The sequence below is a fragment of the Magnolia sinica genome, chromosome 14, assembly GCF_029962835.1.
Source record: "Magnolia sinica isolate HGM2019 chromosome 14, MsV1, whole genome shotgun sequence".
NCBI lineage: Eukaryota > Viridiplantae > Streptophyta > Magnoliopsida > Magnoliales > Magnoliaceae > Magnolia > Magnolia sinica.
The window spans coordinates 71,593,838-71,599,181 of record NC_080586.1 but is presented as its reverse complement, the minus strand read 5'-3'; the positions used below and the strand labels follow the sequence as shown (position 1 = coordinate 71,599,181).

Sequence of the window (5,344 nt, the reverse complement as noted above, 5' to 3'; positions counted from 1 at the left end):
AATCTAATTTGTTTCCTCATTTATTTTTAGGATTTTTGTTTAGAAACTAACCTTCTTATTTTGTAGGCCTTTAAGATAGAAATCTCTAATTTGGTAAGCTCTTTCCCTACTTCCTATCTTTCAGTTTTCTACTTTCTAGGTAGATCCTTCCTAATTTAGTTTAGAAATCTCCACTTTCTTTTAAGAATTCATTCTTTTAGAAATTAATTTACTGCTATTTTTCTTTTTAGAATCTAACTTATTTTTATTTTATTTTGCAGGTTTTTAACTTAGGACTTCAATTTGGTAATTTCTTTCCAACTCTCTCTTTCCCTCTAGATTTTCTTTTCCTTTCTTAGGATTAGGTTTTTAATTGAGGGCTGCGAGTGTTTTCATGCCCAAGTGGGCCCGTGACAACACTCGACGTCTCTTAACTGAAGGAGGACTGGTTGAGGGGTTGACTATCCATCGCAGGATTAGACACCGCTCGAAATCCCCTGAGTTAACTGAGGTTATGGCTGAAGACCAACCTCCTCTACTTCCACCCAGGGTAGAGGATACCCAAGATGAAAATGAGGTGCAACAGGCACCCCCGCCTCGTACTTTACGAGATTATCTACAACCGACGGGAGTGAGTATGCCCTCATGCATGATTTTTCCTGAAAACACAGGACAAATAGACATCAAGCCAGGAGTTATCCAACTCCTTCCCAAATTCCATGGACTTGAATCAGAAAGTCCATATTTACATTTGAAAGAGTTCGATGAAATTATAGCTACATTATGTTTTCCTAATGTATCTGAGGATACAATTAGGCTGAAACTCTTTCCTTTTTCCTTAAAAGAGAAAGCTAAGACGTGATTACATTCACTGCGTCCTAGATCCATTGGCACATGGAACGACATGCAGAGGGAATTCATAAAAAAATTCTTCCCACATCATAAAACGATTACCCTCAGAAAAGCAATCATGAACTTTGCCCAAAAGGAAGATGAAACATTCTTCCAATGTTGGGAAAGGTTCAAAGATTTGGTCAGCCCACAACACGGATTTGAAACGTGGTGCATTACAAATTTTTTTTACGATGGACTGACATCTTCCATGCGCCAAATGGTCGAGACAATGTGTAATGGAGAGTTCATTAATAAAGATGTCAACGAGGTATGGGACTACCTCAACAGTTTGGCTGAAAAAACACAATCTTGGGACTATTACCCAAAATCAAACACCACGTCTAGGCCGACTCAATTAAAGGAGAAAGGTGGATTATATCTCTTGAAAGAAGAGGATGATCTCAAGTGTAAAGTGACTACGCTCATAAGGAAAGTTGAGGCCATGGAAGGAAAGAAGGATAAGGTCAATGAAATTGTTTGCGGCATCTGTGATTGCAACATTTATACAACTGAAAATTGTCCTACAATACTCGCCTTTCGAGGAGTGTTGAATGAACAAGCCAATGCCGTAAATAACTATCAAAGACCTTTTCTGGACCTAACTCCAACACATACAATCCTGGCTGGAAAAATCATCCAAACTTTAGTTGGAGGAATGGACAAACGGCGACTCCTCCAGGTTTCTTCAATCAAAATCCAAATCAAGTGAAACCTCAAGAGGAACCGGTTCAAAATCCCATACACGAGCCGGCTCAAGCAATGCGGGGAACTACTCATTTTATGCAAAAGATAGATTCTCGTATGACGGTTATAGAAAAGGGGATGCTTCCTGCACAACCTCTCCCCAATCCTAAACCGCAATACGAGAATAATGATCCCAGCTCTTCAAATCAGATGGGACATGCTAAATCCATCACCACTCTTAGGAGTGGGAAGATCATTGATAAAACTCTTCCGGTTAGGCCCGAAAAGCCTCAAGAACCAAAAGAGGACAACAATGATGGATCCAGTGATGCCCCACAAAAAGTGGAACCGGAACTTCTAGAGAAGCCAGTTGCTCCATTCCCCCAACGGTTGGTTTCACCAAAACCTCTCTCTAACTCTCAGGATATCTTAGAGGTGTTGAAACAGGTGAAAGTCAACATTCCTCTGCTTGATGTCGTTAAACAGATACCTTCATATGCCAAATTCCTAAAAGACTTATGCACGACCAAGCGACGGAAAATTATTCAAAAGAAAATCTTCTTAACTGAGAAAGTGAGTGCCATCCTGAAGCAAGACGTGCCGCAGAAATTTAAGGATCCCGGTAGCCCAACCATATCATGTGTAATCGGGAACCATCGAATTGATCACGCACTTCTTGACTTAGGAGCGAGCGTCAATTTGATTCCCTACTCGGTATACAAACAGTTAGGTTTGGGTGAATTAAAACCCACCCTAACCACACTACAACTTGCTGATCGCTCTGTTCGTGTACCAAGAGGGATAATTGAGGATGTGTTGGTCCAAGTTGATAGATTTTACTACCCTGTAGACTTTATCATCCTGGACACCGAACCCATCAATAACATGAGCACTCAGATTTCCGTCATTCTTGGTCGCCCATTCCTTGCCACGTCAAATGCAATTATCAATTGCAGGAATGGTATCATGACTATGTCTTTTGGAAATTTGACATTGGAGTCAAACATTTTTTTTAATAACGGCAGCAATTCAGAGGATGATGACGATTTCCACGATATTAACATGATTGATTCTTTCGTGGAAGATATGACACCTCTGACCTTATCCTTCGACCCTCTAGAGACGTGCTTAGCCCACTCCCATGATTTTGATGATGACATGATTAGGGAGGCGTGTGCCTTGCTTGATACTGCAACGGTACTTGAAGTTAACCGATGGAGGCCACAATTTGAAGAATTACCACAAACCGATGTAGTGCCTCTCCCGTCTAACAAGGCACGGAAGCTTGACCTAAAACCTTTGCCCTCCGATTTGAAATATGCATATTTGGGTCAAGATGAGACATACCCGGTGGTGATCTCGGCCCCCGGAGAAAGAACAGGAGAGTATGCTTATATCTACTCTCATTGAGCATAAAGGAGCCCGGATGGACGATAGCGGACCTCAAGGAATCGATCCCTCGATTTGTACTCACCACATATATCTTGAGGATAATGCAAAAACCGCTCCAAACCACAACGTAGACTAAATCCAAACATGAAGGAAGTGGTTAAGGCCGAGGTTCTTAAACTATTGGATGTGGGTATTATATACCCTATATCCGATAGTCAATGGGTGAGTCCAACGCAAGTGGTCCCTAAGAAGTCCGGACTCACCATCGTAGCCAATGCTAATAATGAACTCGTGCCAACTAGAGTCACTGCTGGTTGGAGAATGTGCATTGACTACAGGAAGTTGAATACCGTCACGAGGAAAGACCACTTTCCTTTACCATTCATTGATCGGATCCTATAAAGGTTAGCTGGTCATTCCTAATACTGTTTTCCTTGATGGGTATTCAGGCTACAACGAGATAGAGATAGCCCCGAAGACCAGGAAAAGACCACATTTACATGTCCCTACGGCACCTTTGCCTATCGAAGGATGCTATTCGGACTATGTAATGCACCTGCCACCTTTCAGCGATGTATGCTTAGTATCTTTTCTGATATGGTAGGGCAACATCTAGAGGTCTTCATGGACGATTTCTCTGTTTACGGTCCATCTTTCAGCAAGTGCTTGGAAAGTCTTAAATGTGTGTTGAAAAGATGTGAAGAAAAGAACTTGGTACTTAATTGGGAGAAGTGCCATTTCATGGTTCAGAAGGGAATTGTCCTTGGGCATATCATCTCGTCCAAAGGAATCGAGGTAGATAAGGCAAAAATCGATCTTATCTCTAACCTACCTCCACCCAAGAACATCAGAGACGTGCGATCCTTCTTAGGACACGCAGGATTTTACAGGCGATTCATAAAGGACTTTAGTCTTCTTTCTCGTCCTTTATGTAATCTTCTTCAAAAGGATGCTCCGTGCGAGTAGACTGAGCAATGCCAGGAAGCTTTCACCAAGCTTAAGGGCACGTTAACCACTGCACCTATCATGCAGCCACCCGACTGGAGCCTTCCTTTTGAGCTTATGTGCGACGCTTCTGATTATGCTCTTGGGGCGGTCCTAGGCCAGAGAAAAGATAAGAAGCCCTACGTCATTCATTACACAAGTAGGACTCTAAATCCTGCCCAAGTGAACTACTCGACTACGGAAAAGGAACTCTTAGCCGTAGTGTTCGCCTTGGACAAATTTAGGTCCTACCTGATCGGATCCAAGATCATTATATATACAGATCATGCGGCACTTAAGTATCTTCTTTCTAAGAATGATTCTAAGCCCCGCTTGATACGATGGATCCTTCTACTCCAAGAATTCGATTTGGAAATTAAAGATAAAAAAGGAGTAGAGAACGTAGTGGCCGATCACCTTTCTCGCCTTAATACCTCGAGTCCCTTGAGACGACTCATATCAATGACATGTTCCCGATGAACAATTTTGAGTCTCCCATTCACCTTGGTTTCTGATATTGCTAATTATCTTGCTACGGGTTTACACAGTGGACGGCGCAAGATAAGAAGAAATTCTTCACCGAGGTGCGCAACTTTTCCGGATGATCCTTACTTATTTAAATATTGCCGGACCAAATTCTAAGGAGATGTGTACCAGACGATGAGCATCAGAGCGTCATCTCCTTCTGTCACTCAGAGGCCTGTGGTGGTCACTTTTCTGCTAAAAAGACCACGGCCAAGATTCTGCAGTGTGGCTTTTACTGGCCCACTATGTTTAGGGACACTCATGAGTTTTGCAAAGCTTGTGAGCGTTGTCAGAAATTGGGAGCATTGTCCCGTCGAAATATGATGCCTTTGAATCCCATTCTTATCATTGAAGCATTTGATTGCTGGGGCATCGATTTCATGGGACCATTCCCCCAATCGTTTGGAAATCTGTATATTTTGCTCGCCGTGGATTATGTCACTAAATGGGTCGAAGCGATTCCGTGTCGAAAGAATGACCATCGCACGGTCATTAAATTCCTAAAAGAAAACATCCTTTCTCGATTCGGAACGCCTCGAGCCATCATTAGTGATGGGGGCTCACACTTTTGTAATAGACCATTCGAGAGCTTAATGAAGAAATACGGTATCTCTCATAAGGTGAGCACCCCATACCATCCACAAACAAGTGGACAAGCTGAGATTTCGAATAGGGAGATCAAACACATTTTGGAGAAAACGGTTAACCCAGATCGTAAGGATTGGTCAATCCGATTGACCGATGCCTTATGGGCATACCGTACTGCCTTTAAAACCCCTATTGGAATGTCTCCCTTTAGACTTGTCTATGGGAAAGCTTGTCACTTGCCTGTGGAGTTGGAACATAAAGCGTACTGGGCGATCAAAAATCTTAATTTCAATCTGGA

At 42.4% G+C, this 5,344-nt stretch overlaps 1 pseudogene; it reads right to left on the bottom strand.

The window, feature by feature from the left end:
* Positions 1 to 931: 931 nt before the first annotated feature.
* LOC131226504 (small nucleolar RNA R71) lies at positions 932 to 1,032 on the bottom strand (annotated as a pseudogene).
* Positions 1,033 to 5,344: the final 4,312 nt, after the last annotated feature.